The 14,014-nt window shown below is 42.4% G+C and overlaps 1 protein-coding gene and 1 long non-coding RNA gene across 2 annotated transcripts in view; one reads left to right on the top strand and one right to left on the bottom strand.

Moving 5' to 3' along the window:
* Positions 1 to 14,014, top strand: part of LOC148335215 (insulin-like growth factor 1 receptor) — a 97,410-nt gene that overhangs the window by 35,715 nt on the left and 47,681 nt on the right. The gene's annotated exons all lie outside the window — the stretch shown is intronic.
* Positions 225 to 1,122, bottom strand: LOC148335218 (uncharacterized). The gene is made up of 4 exons (XR_015844029.1): positions 664 to 1,122; positions 525 to 573; positions 383 to 448; positions 225 to 308 (listed from the first exon to the last, which is right to left on the bottom strand). It is a non-coding gene; the product is annotated as an uncharacterized LOC148335218 (long non-coding RNA).

Below are 14,014 nucleotides of genomic sequence, written 5' to 3' on the forward strand. Positions count from 1 at the left end.
TGGTTAGCAACACATTGGAAGCTTAGCATACGACAATAACTCGGAACACATGTCACCAACAACAGCTATCAAACATATCGTTACACAATATATAGCTACATCTCAAAGACGATAACGCCTCGGAACACATTCAAAACATCTCTGCCCTTGTTCACACACAACCGAACAGATATGTTATAAACATTAAGAATCTATTTATATATTATGAGACTTTAGAAACTTACAAAAAATGTTCGTGTCCCCCTCCGGCGTATTCGACGGGAAAGACGTATTCACCCGGAAGCGCACTGTTGTACTTCCGGATGTCGCTGGAACAGAGAGAGAGAGAGTGTGTGGGATAGCGGTCTAGGGATATTTTAAATCTGTTTGCAACTATATTCACCTTGTTCTGGTGGTGTTTCAAGTTTCACAGTTACTTGCGTGAAAGCGGATTGGTGTGTCTGTGTGTCTGTCATAAAATAGATAAGACATCGAGTCAGTTTATAAGAACTTTTGAATCATAAATATAATAACATTAGACTTACAGGCTGATCTACGTTGATCATTCAGATGATCCTCTGTAAAACAGCATTTCTGAGTATATATATAAAGGTATGGTTTAAACAATATTGTTTAGCAAACAAGCATTGTTAAAAATAGATGAAATTATAAGTATTTACTTACGCTCCATTGTTAGGCACTCCTTCGTTTGTTCACGACGTCCTCAAAGATCAAAGTGTTATCCTTACGATCCAATGTTAAGCTTTTCCAGCGCTCGCTCTAGACGTCCTCATCAGAGTTTGAGAAAATTTCTGTCTCTGGTCAAACACAACCATCTATTTAACCCTCCAACCCGAAAAGAAACTCGTGAGCGAGTCGCTATCTTTTTGAAACACCTGAGGGATTAGTCTTTTTCGGTTCAGCGGGAAGTTGAACAAATAATCTCGTGATCTGATAAAACCTACTGGTTTATGCACAACTCCATACATTTCAGGAACTCCTTGAAAAGGAAATTTTTTTTTCAATTTAATATATAAACTTTTCACTAGGTACATAATTGTGATGTGCTGTGTTTCTTTGTGCCCTATTCAGTACTAAATTCCATTGCACTGTCTTATTTATTTATTTATCTAATTTATATATTTGTCTGTATTATTGTTGTATTGCACTGGAGAGGGGAGCCCCATAATCTCGTTGCACACTTGAGTACAATGACAATAAAGGGACTTCTATTTCTATTTCTATTTCTATAATTCCACACATTTCAGGACCTCCTTATTACAGATTATTTTTTGTCAATCCCTTGAAAAGGAAAACTTTTGTCCAATTTAATATATAAACGTTTCACTAGGTACATAATTCCATACATTTCAGGACCTCCTTATTACAGATTATTTTTTGTCAATCCCTTGAAAAGGAAAACTTTTGTTCAATTTAATATATAAACGTTTCACTAGGTACATAATTCCATACAATTCATGACCTCCTTATTACAGATTATTTTTTGTCAATCCCTTGAAAAGGAAAACTTTTGTTCAATTTAATATATAAACGTTTCACTAGGTAAGTACATGTTCCTGTTATATTACCTTTAAACATTAAACGTTTCATACTTTGATTATTCAGAGTGAAATCGAGGCTTCTGCTATATTACCCTTAAGGCACTAGATGGCAATATTGAGCTATGTTTTCAAACACCTTGAGAAGTAATGTCGTGAGCTACTCACTATCGTTTCAAACACCTTATGTTCGTAATCAGAACAAGTAAACATGACTCGGCAGATTTTACAAAAAGGTAAGAAGGAGGAGGGTGGTCGCCCGGATGCCCACGGCTGCCCATCGATCGACAGGATGTCGCCACTCACTATCTTTTGAAACACCTTGAGGCTGCTGCAGGCTTGGAGGGTGTCTATGCAAGACGCCGCGTCTTGCCCGGACAAACCCCCAAGCCTGCACAATACCATGTTTAAACTTATGTCGCTGGGAATATGTCCAGACATGTTTGCAAAAAGGGCAAATATCAACCGAATAAACATATTATTCAAAGGTAATAACAACGCCTGCTCTTCTCAACTCGTATTATTTCACTCGTTTAATTTAATTTTATACATCTACATTATTTAATTAGATATAGCTCATTTCATTGGATGCTTTATATACTTCAGATATTTAAATATGGATGACCTATATCCACCGAATAAACATCTTATTCAAAGGTAAAAACAACGCCTGCTCTTTTCAACTCATATTATTTCACTCGTTTAATTTAATTTTATTTATTTAAATAGAACATTGCATTGGATGCTTTATATACTTCAGATATTAAAATATGAATAACATAAGTACAGTTTGGGTTGGGGACGCACGCACGCAGGGAACACATTGTTTTTAACATAAGAAGCATACAGTTTGGGAGGGGGGCCAAGCCCCCCTCCCAATCACACACACAACGTCATCACAACGAGACAAAAAGCGTAATTCTGTAGGCGGGGGCCCTTGGCCCACACACACACACACACATACAACGTCATCACAACGAGACAAAAAGCGTAATTCTGTAGGCGGGGCCCACTTCGACAAAAGCGTAATTCTGTAGGAGTGGTATTAAACCTTCAACGGGCAGGGAATATGTAAATATTTTGAAATAGGTGGCTGGAGATTGGATAGTTTTAACACAGGGGCGGGGATAGCGGCCATTTTGGACAAAAGCGTAATTCTGTAGGCGGGGACAACGAGACAAAAGCGTAATTCTGTAGGCGGGGCTATGACGTCATCAAAATTTAAAAAAGCGTAATTCTATTATCTCTCATGACCATACTCTTAACTCATTCACGACCAGCCCAGTAAAAAAAAAAAAAATGGATTTTGACGTATTTATCCGTCAATGGTATTGAATGAGTTAAAGAGCCCACGAACACTCACACACAACACGACTGTTTGTATCAGCCCCAAAAATCATTGCCCACTGGAGGCATCCAGAAGCCGTTTGAGGCTGTGACTCATCCTTTTGCTTTCACCACTCATTCATTAGACTGCTTGAATCGCATAACTTCCTCTCGCAGAGTTGCGGGGGCCCATGGCGGTATTTCTCCCCTCAATCCTGCTTTAAATGGAAGGAAGCATGAATGGTGGTGGGCTGGGGTGGTGGGTGTATTTGTCCCCCTCTCAGCCTCCTTGTCCGTCCTGACTCCCCACCCCCATGCATGCTATGCTTTCATATAACGCAGTCATTCACACATGGCTGGGGCAACTTGGCAGCGACATAACTTGCCGGTGCATGACTTATATTAACAATAATGAAAAATGGGAAAAAAAAATCACAACAATCATTATGTTTGTGTGTGAGGTAAGTTACTTTATATTGCTACTTTTTTCGGCACCCAAGTCCGATTCAAGTGTGCGAGGTTCCAGCCCACCCTTGACCCTAAAGGCCTTATACACGGCAATCACTCAATGTGGAAGGACTGTGCAAAAGTGTGGAAAGAAGGTGACAGCGCCCCGGTTGCTAGCATGGCCATTTTTGGAAGTCCTGACGCAGCAGCCTAGCATGAAGCAAGTATGCGACTTTTGCCGCTGGCTTACATGAAAAGTAGACATTGAAAAACTACATCATTCATTGTTGCAAAAGAAAGTCCTGGCCATGCTCATTTTAAGAAGGAAAAGGACTGGGTGCCTCTTTACGAATGACTCTGTAGAAACTTGGAAATGTTAATCTCATTTGTGAGTTACAGTTCCACCAAGAACGCTTTGGGGGATACTTCAGGCTGACCAGGGAGCAATGTCTTCTCAAACACGTCACCGTACGTCTTCTCTTGCGTGTCCCAGAACTCAGAATACTGAGACTCCTCCACTGTCCTCATGCCGTTACCTGAAAACAAGGCGGCTAAAATAGCAATAAATATTGGAGTAACTTGGCTGATATCCTGGTGGCCCTCAAATAGAATAATTCGGCCATATGCTGCATGCTTACAAGTCAGAAGACAATCCATAAAATAGTCCCTTGTCTAATGTTGTTCAAAATGACCTTCACCTCCCCTTCCGGTTTCTCTTTAGTCTTCTCAGGAGGGATCCCTCTTGGGTCCGGTGCAGTTGTCAGCACGCTGGCTAATGGGCACAGGTGGCGGCCTCCCCAGCTCTTTTGGCACGGGCATCAGCTCCTTGGCCAGCCGCCTCAGTAAGCCAGCGGAAAGCAAACACAACAGCGATCACCAGTTGTTCCTTTGTGGGGCTTGAGGGGGGTCATTGGGAGAGGGGTTGGGGTTGAGGTGGGCGGCGTCAGATCTCAACTTTGAAACAAGTGAGGTACTGTTGATGAACTAACCATTGTTATTTTCCGTCCGTGCTATGAGTCACAGAGTGATGACATTCCGCCCGTCATCCCTTCCCGGGTCCAAATAGGGGGTGAGAGTTGCGGTGATGTTTTCACAGTGGGAACCTTTGCAGCTGTACTGCACCATGCCGCAGCCTGACAGCGGCTTGTTACTGTGTCAGATAAATATAGAGGTCTCTAGAGGTCCAACCATCCCCTCCTACTGGAGCTCCAGCTCCGCTTGCAGAAACGGGATAGGCTGCGTCACCTGGGAGCTGCTACCATCCTCATTCATCCTTCCCTAAATTGGCTTTTCGCTTACAGGATGTAGATGATTAGCAGGCCTCCATGAGAGTGGATATAATACTGCTTTGTCTAGGATGACACAATCCTGAAATATATTTTTTTTCTCTCAATACATAACTGGTTGGCATATGTTGTGAAAGGGTCATATGATATTTGTGGCATTATGTTAGGCATTTACGTGGCAGGATGTTGATCATTAACATTAGCAGTTTAATATTTACTGCAGGTGTTAAGCAATTATTAAATGAAACAAGAATTTCCATGCACAGTAACGTTCACTGTTTTTACATAATTCTCATTTGTTATTTATTCATGCATTGCTCAGTGGAAATGTGTTGAGTTCTTTAAACTGTTTATGAAATGCACCACACAATAGTCAGCCCTTTCACATTTGCATAACGTGGTCAAGATGGCACAGTAGCACCACTCACCTATAAAGACACAACAATGGGAGATTTTGCTTGATGACTAATACCAACGGTAGACCTCCAGATTATTGAATTGGTTTTAGCATGTTCCCTAAATACGAAATGGCTTCTTCTTCTTTCCTTTGTTTATATGTTGCCGGCAGAGGAAAAACATTTGGACATGCCTGGCGGCAAGGTAATTTAGGCTTTTTGTCCCCCCATGAAATCGTATAATAATAATCATTTTAAAAACCTGCTTTACTGGAACAAATATGAAATATTATTGCAATGTCGTGCCAGCTGTAATAACATGATACAGTGATTATTTATGCATCAACTTTGCAACTGCTAACTGGAGCCTATCCCAGCTGACGTCCACCCTGGACTGGTTGCCAGCCAGTCACAGACCACAAATAAACCATTCTAAGCTTGACATATAATGGGGGAATAATTGAAATGATGGCATACATAGCATGTAATTATTATCCTTTAAACAACTGCTTTTTTAACACACATGGCTCAGCAACACCTACAACGACGGCAAACATTGATCTACCCTGATCCAGCGCGAGAAACATGTATACTGAACTGAACTGTACCACCTGGATGGAAACGCAATCACACCTGTACTGGGTATACTTGAGGTCACTTTTCAGACGGGTCTACGCTTGCCCTGGTGGCCTCCTTCCCCTCGTCTCAGCTGCCTGACATGACATGACTGATGTGGGACAGGCCCACACCCTGCACGCAAACACCACCATTGTCATTCCGCCTTTTATGACCTATTAGATGGTCTGTAGGCAGCTGGATTAAGGCAAGAATGTTGGCAAATGCTCAGAGGCTTTTTTGGTTTCGTTTTTTCAGAGCAGAGGAAGGCGGATAAAGGCAAATTGCCTGAACTACTTTTCTCTCTATAACGCAGTGGGTTGAATTTATGCTTCCTGGGAATATGACTCGTGTTCTGTTTACACAGTAAAAGGTGATTGGGTTCTTCCGGAAAAGGCATGCACTTGCTTGTGTAAAACGTGTTGTTTTTGCATTCTACCTGGCTCCCTGTGTAATACATGCTATTATCTTCCCCCCCTCGGTCTCCGGTGTGTCTCATGCCTCTGTTAAGAAAAGCCCCAGGAATTTTGTCCAACTTCAGTTTTTTTATGTATTTTTTTTTTTTTTAAATTCAGATGAGCTTTCAAGTTTTCTGTTTGTCGGTAAAAACTATTTTTCATGGACCTCATACAGTTGATGGAATTGTGTAACTGTTAACCATATGGGAATTTTCTTTCCTTTTTATGCGTTTTTCACAACGTTTGTCCCCAGTTTATTCCTATTTACTTAAAAAGGTCCTATTTGGTGAAATCATTTTGAAATAAAAGTCTGTTGAAATGACTGTTTTATGAAATATTGACATTCCGTGGGATGCTTTATCAAGAGTACGTAGATTGGATTTGGGAAAAAGTAAAAGAAAAAAAATAGACTCTTTTTTTTTATGAATTTATGTGATGCAAAGTCATCAGCATTAATAGACTCCAACTCACCCGTGACCCTAATGAAGCTCCGGCTATCCGATTTCAAAGTCCTTCATATTCAAATTTACACGTGCCGCACATATGTGAGAGCATGTCAAGTGTCTATCATTTGTCATGATTTTTTTGTATTATTGGAATGTACCTGTTTATTCCTCTGATTTTCACGAATCACCTTTTTGAAGGCCTCAACATACACCCTGGTGAAAACCTTTTTGGGGCCACCTCCAAACGCACTCAATAGTTCCCCTTGGAAAGTTGGAAAATGTTTGCTCCGAACACCAGTTTGACTGATGGACTTGAAATTCAATAGAAATGTCAAACATAGTAAAACACGTGAAAAATTCTAAAAGACCCTTGCATGAATTAGAACAGAAAGTTAGCCATTTTGGGGCAAATTTGAGTTGAGTTTGAGCTTTGGCGAACCCCAACTAGAGAACGTAAATGACTGGTAAATTTGTGAGCGTCGCCTTTTGGCTCAGCTCCTTCCTCACCAAGACAGAAGGATACAGAGTCTGCAGATGGGCAATGCAAAATTGCTGATTCAATTTTTAACTTCGACATTCACTATAGGAAGAGCATATTAATGTTAAAATTGAGGATTCCTCATGAAAATTCTTCATGGGGTGCAATGACCTGTTCATTGCTACTAGCAGCTTAATTCGATATTTTTCAACTCACTGTTTGTCGAAAACAGAAACCCATTTTTCCCAGATGTATACAATTTAAGGAGTGGACTTTGTACTAGTAGTCCTATTATGAGCCCCTAGATTTGCACCTTTGGTCGTATGTATGTCTGGCACGTAGAAGAAGACCTATTAGGCATGCTGGATTCCGGGGCCGCTCCCGGGAGAGCTCGCTTAATTGGCATTGCGTGCGACTGGAGTCCTCATGGACGTCATAAAAAACAAGGCAGCTGCCCCCTCGGCTCGATGAGGGGCTCAGGAAGCATACAGTGTGGCAGACCCGGAATGCTTTTAAAGTTTTTACACCTCTTGCTTCTCCAGCCACTGGTTTTATGACGAGAAAAAGCCTCAAGTGGTGAGTGTCATTTCCCAGGCATGTTGACCTCAGTGGAGGAAGTGATTCAGGATGAGTTTTCATTTGGCTGAAGAATAGTTTTAAGGGGTATGTCCTTTTTTTTTTTTAACTTGAGGAAATGTATTTTAAGATGGCATTCTTATTAGTTCCTTGATTGCTTTATTGCTACGATGGATGGATAGATGGTTAGACAGGTCGATTGATAGATGGATAGCTCGACAGATACATTTTACAGGTGCACGAATGTGTAATTACCAGCTCCGGTCCTGACACGCAAACACACCCCCACACTGTCTGGAGGCACACATGGCTGTTGCCGTGGGGACAGACACGTCCACATTTGGCCTATAAGCCTGCTCGGAAGTTCCGTTTGCGCCCCCCGCCCCTCGCGGGTGTCACAAAAGGGAGCGGGCATGCTTGCCATCATGTGTTTCATTGATTGTGTTGATTAATGGAGTGTGTACTCTATGTCTACTGTAGGAAACGGGGGAGAGAGGTTTTGCGGGGGGGGGCAAGTGTTTCTTTGTATGAGTCAAAGCAAGTCTAGATGAAACACCTCTGCCACCGCTTTGTTGGACAATGACCCACAATGCTTCATGCTTACCATCAGTGACTCAAGCCACAACATTAGGTACACCTCCATTGTCTATTCTATTTAGACGTGCTTAGCCCTTTAAGAAGTGGCTCAGAACCTCCCCCTCAAAACAGGCAAATTTTTGGCCAGACTCCAAAAAAATAGGCCAAAAAATTATGACACCTGTCATGTAACTAAAAGATGAAAAGACTGTTATGTGTTTAATTAGTATGACAAATATGAGATTAAAAATATATAAACACTTTTTTTTATCAAAATAAATTTTTATCAAATTTTTGTTAAATATTTTATCTAGGTAGTTGAATTAAAAATCGAAAATAAAAAAAAACTATCATGCCGCGACGAGATTTTGGGGAATTTTTTAACTTATGAGGGGAAGAAACTGTTTCATTGAAATAGCAGGTACTATTTTTGGACTCATTTGTCTTCTTATTGGATTGTGCAGGTGTACCTAATATTGCGGCCACTGAAAAAGCAGTGTGCATATACAATACAAGACAACTTTATTTACATCTCTGTTTGCCTGTTTTTTCCGTTTGGTCAGCCCACAGACACGCCCGTTGCTGGAATGCAAGGCACTTTTAATAGCGGAAATTCTTTGCCTATGAGTGGCCCACTTTGGGGTTATCAAGGCTATATAGATTGAATTCAGGATATTGGCAGCAGGCCCCTGCAGAAGACTCGGCGGCATGCTTTTTTTATGACTCAACGGAAGAGGTCCCGCGCAGTCTGTCTTTTGTGGTGGATGAAGCTGCGCTTGTGTGTGTAGACATGTCGGGATGGGCGACGAGGAGTCTAAAAAGGGACGAGGGAGACTATAGATGGAGGTGGGGCCGGGGTTCTTTGGGGTTTGTCTCTTCTTGGTAAGCGAATTGCGAATTGGATTGGGTAAAGAAAAATACACTGCGCGTTTACAATGGAGCCCTTTGTCTTCGGTCAGCATCGCCGCTGTAAAGCCTGTTGGAAATAGTTTCCAGCTTATTAAAACACTTCCAGACTTCAGTGCGTTTTCCACTTAATCGCTTGGCATCCTCCATCCAACTCTGTCATGTGCATCAGCAGAGGGAGTTTTCCATCACAGAGGCTCGGAATGATTTGTTTTACCTATTTTCACTTCTGGGCGCAAAGAGTCAGGTTCACTTTATTTATTTATTTTTTTTAATTAGCTTGTTTTTTTTTTTTGCCCATTTACTATTTTTTTGGGGGGGAGGGGGGAGCAAGATTTGAACCCTTTCCTTCCATTTATCATTAGTGGCGATTGTGCGGTTACTCACAAACAGAATGGATAAAATGATGACCAATTAAAAAATGACACTTTTTGTCTTTACAATCAACCATCTGCTGCTGCAGCCACTGCAAGTGCAATGACACAACTTTTTTTTTTAATAGCGTTTAGAAAATCTGAAGTTGTAACCCAGAGTAAAAAGTTCTTAAAATGGTCTTTTCTGTGTTATTTTAGACTGCCAGTAAAATCAAACTCTTTATTGACACTGGACACGAAACGTTCCATATCAAGCTCTCTCAAAACACCAAAGCCAAGATCGCTCCTCATTATTCCCTCAACTGACCGTAAAACTACGATTACATTGGCAGAGCCATTAGGTGTCTGCTGTACGATATTGACACTTTGGCATTGAGTTTAATATGTGGAAGTTATTATTTCTGCCGCCACCTCTGAATCGATGGCCGGGACATAAAAGCTCTGCGTCATTGGATCTATTGCTTTTCATTGCACGTGGTGGTAGCCTTTAGTGTGTGTTAACCACTCTCCTCATTTCTTGTTGCCTTTTTGCCTGAGACTTCAGGCGAAAGTATTGTAAATCTACTAATTGACTTTTTAAAGTGACTCGCTCCACTGGCTCCAGGTAGGAAACAAAAAAGTCTCTACTTGAAGTAAACAAGACACGAGGATGTTATTTAGGTGAATGGATCCTGTGTTTGAACAGTAGCTTCTCAAGTAGTGCTGTTTTCCCACTTCAAATTAGTATCGGGGCAAAAGACGCGCCACATTAAACATCAGTCTGAATTAGAACGTTGTAACAAACATCAAAAATTGAGGAGAATAAGGGTGCCTGTATTTTGTAGTGGATGCAGCCTTAGGTCAAAAGACTTTGAAGTTTTATTCAAGAGAAGACTGAGAGCAGCAAGACAACAGGCCAATGCATCAAAGTGGAAGTTAGGTCAAAAATGTTCTTTACGACTTTATGTCATGTGCACCCCCACTAGTCTAATCACGGCAGTCTGATTAATATTGCGTTTGTGGAATATGAATTAAACAGCGAAAGCCACAAGTTTTTATTCATCTCAGGAGGCTTGCTGTCGACTGAAAAGGAGTCGGCTCAGTTTGCGAATGTCACATGACCAAACCCAGAAACAAGTGAGCCGTGATAGTCTCTTATCTGAGCCAGGTCTTTTTAGCCATAAACTGTTGACAAGGAGATATTTTTATTCAAGAGGAGACTGAGGGTATCAAGAAAACAGACCACTGTGCCAAAGTGGAGACTGCGGAGCAACAGGGTCCACTCGTTTTGCTTTTTTCCACGGGGTTAGCCAAGTTCATTGCTGCGGCTGGTCTCGCTCCTGGCGATGTTACATTCTGAAGATTCCTGTGTCTGTGAGAGAGAGAAGGAAATGCTCCAGTAATGAGAAAGAAAGTCTGGAAGACAATGGAGAGATTATATGCTTAAATGAGCCACTGTCTTACATACTGTCACGGTTTTGCTGTTATTCACTTATTGCTGTCACGTCTGCCTGGTGAAAGTATGTGTTGTTCTGAATACATGTGCGACATGCAGACAGTGTTGTGCGTTCACGGCTTTGTTTGGCACAGCGTGTGAGAATAGAGGAGTTGAGGGTGAAGGAAGTTTGGGGTGTCGAGGTTCCCTTCACTGTCTGACCCACACTGGGAGGATTTCTTGGAAGAAGGCCCTTTGTTTCCCCATCACGCGCTCAAGAGCAAGTGCCATCTTTTCTTAGCCTGTTTCGTCCTCAGCCTCATAGAGGACCGTATCTGAGTCTGTGGGAACATTTGCCCTGCTTATGCAAAATAACAATGAATAAAACCCAAGGTCAGCTTCTATGCTTCAATAGAATTTGACAAAGGCGTGTATGTAATATGACAGTCATGTTAAAACAAAACATTTCTTCAACCAAAGCCACTCTGTAAGACTCCATGTGTTGTGGTTATCCTACATTTGTTTGACTTCAAAGTCATGAGGAATTTATGCAATGGAGAAATGGTTTTGTGACAAAAGAGTTTGTCTTCTGTCCCCAATGAGGTCACAACAATGACACTCCTGTTGCCGACTATGTATCTCAAAGTGGGGCGTTAATGTGGTGCGTGAAACATGAAGGTTACATGAAGTGTATTGGGTTTAGGGGTGTCCCAATACAATTTTTTCCCCCACCGATACAATACCGATATTGCGGCCTCGAGTACTGCCCGTTACCAGCTATTGTCTGATACAATATCAGCAGGAAATATTTTTTTAATATGAACAGTTATTAGACTTGATCAAGTTGTCGCAGTAAAGCAATCATCCACTCATAAAGTCAACAATAATCACTCCCACTAGTGTGATCTCACACTACTGACAAAGCTGAGGCAACTATCTTCATCTAACAGTTAGATTCTAACTAGTCGGTGGAATTATCAGATCAGGGTTTAACCTTCCAAACCATACCATTGCAAACTGAACTGGACTGTAGCGCTTAATGAAAGCAGTTGCTCTTGCTTCAGTACGCCATCAATTGGAATTCATGGGTGAAACCTTTAAGGCTCGCACCATGAACCAAGCTACTTATCATGTCAGGCATGGCTCTGTAATAACCCTTTGGTTTCTCATTTCATCTCCAACGTCATGTTCCTGTGTAGGCATGTGTATTTAGAGCCTACCACAGGCATTTGACTGGGAATCGACTCAAATGAATCTACAATGTTGTGAGAGCTGCTGAAACGTCATTTGCTCTGCGCATGGCCTCAGCCTCAAGGACCCCCAACTAATCAGCCTATATATAGAAATCCACACCCCAGTTATTTTTCTTGGGGCTAGCGGTGATTAAGCAATGTCAAAATCAGGGTTAGTAATAGCCTTCTTTTTCTCGTACTTGTAAAGCCACTTCCAACGTTATGCTGCCGGATGCCAGCAAAGCCTCCAGCCTGCAATTTACCAACCTAAAGTTGTCTAGAGCGCTAAACATGCTAATGGTCTCTCAATGGACTCACAGGGTGCGCTGTTGCTCTTGTTTGGATCACTTACATATTTGATATGATTTTTGGATGGCCCGCTACGGTGGCATCTACTAAGCTTTTCGTTGTTTCAGTTTGCCGACATGGCCACAAGAACACATCACCAGCTTGCTAGTGCATCACTCCAGAGCTTCAAGTGTTTTACACGGGATCGTATTAACAACGCTGGAATTGGAGTCGAATTGCAGGCAGGTTAGGAGTAATTGGCTTTGTTGAATTCCACAGATTTCTACAAATATTTGGACTGGTGAAGTCTTTCAAGTTCCCACGGAGTTGACAGGAAGTATTCTGGCTCTTGTGATTCTAAGATAAAGGGGGAAGGATGTCTTGGGATCATTTCCCTTGCTTAAATCTGTAACTGGATTAGTGGTACCTTCCAGAGAAAGGTACAACAAGTACACGCGTCAACCCGCTAATCCCCCTTAACCACTACAGCGTACCGGCATGGCTCTTCTTGTCTACACTTTTAAATCAGATGGGGTTTTTTTTTCCAAGTATGCCAATTTGGTGACTCTAAAGGTCTCAACACGCCAATCCGACACCGGAAAGTTGGTAGAGAGTTGGCGTCTCTGTCGGATTTTGTGGTGTGTTCTTTGGTCATTTTCTGGTCCAATGTGCCGATTTCTAGGCCGATGCGGCCGATGTCAGATTGGTGTGTATAGAGGTCTTTAAACAGCTGTTTTTTACTCACTGGCCAAGCAGACTTAGATATGACTGTGGGTCAGCACAGTGAACTAGTTTAGGTTTGCCTCATAGTTTGCGTGGGCTTTCAACGTGAACTTTGGCTTCCTTGTCTGGATTAGTGTCGGAAAAAGATAACTAGCTGAGCGACCGTCATTGGCTTGATTGCAGCTTCATGTCTCAGCAAGGTCATGTTGTATTGTGCATGCAATCTCCTGCTGTGTGTATTTGATAGCTTGACCACTTCATGGTTTAACCCCCTCCCCCCTCACTGGAGAGGAGGACCCAAAGACAAAAATGCGTGCAGTCAGAGAATAAGAAGGCCAGATAGGAGTGTCTCTTTGGTAAACTGAGGAAGCAGGCCCGAGTCCTTTGGGCCTTCACTGACAGCTGCAGCAATCCGTGAGGGCCAGGCGAGACTTGTGGTTTCCTAACGGTGGACCCGGGAGAGAGGTCTGCAGGACTCCAGATGCGTGCACGTGTCGAGACTAAGTGGGGTTAGGGTTAGGGTTGCTTTACGGGCCTCAATTAGAGTTAGAGGGCGGTGGGAGCATAGGGGACGACGGACCCATCAAGTGTATTCCAAAGTACGCGTGGACACAGGCGTAGGCAGTGGGACAACCCGTGCAGTGTTCCCCCTCCCACGCACAGGCAGATCCCCGAGCTATCACAGGCAATTAATGTAGTCATTCATCTTGCAGCTCTACCTAGATAGCCCCAGTGCAAACGTTGGCTGGGGAAGCAGGGAGAGCGTAGGACCAGATGAGGAGGGAGATCTAACAAACTCCATTCCACTGAGTGAACCTGCTCCTTTCCAGCCCCATCATGACACCAGTGTGGAAGAAATTGTTCTGCTGAGGCACATACATGCGTGAACGTCAAAGTCAAGGTCAAATTTATTTATATGTAATGAAAAATTCGGAA

The sequence above is a fragment of the Idiotropiscis lumnitzeri genome, chromosome 6 (assembly GCF_059441095.1).
Source record: "Idiotropiscis lumnitzeri isolate Australia: NSW breed Sydney's pygmy pipehorse chromosome 6, RoL_Ilum_1.0, whole genome shotgun sequence".
Classification (NCBI taxonomy): Eukaryota; Metazoa; Chordata; class Actinopteri; order Syngnathiformes; family Syngnathidae; genus Idiotropiscis; species Idiotropiscis lumnitzeri.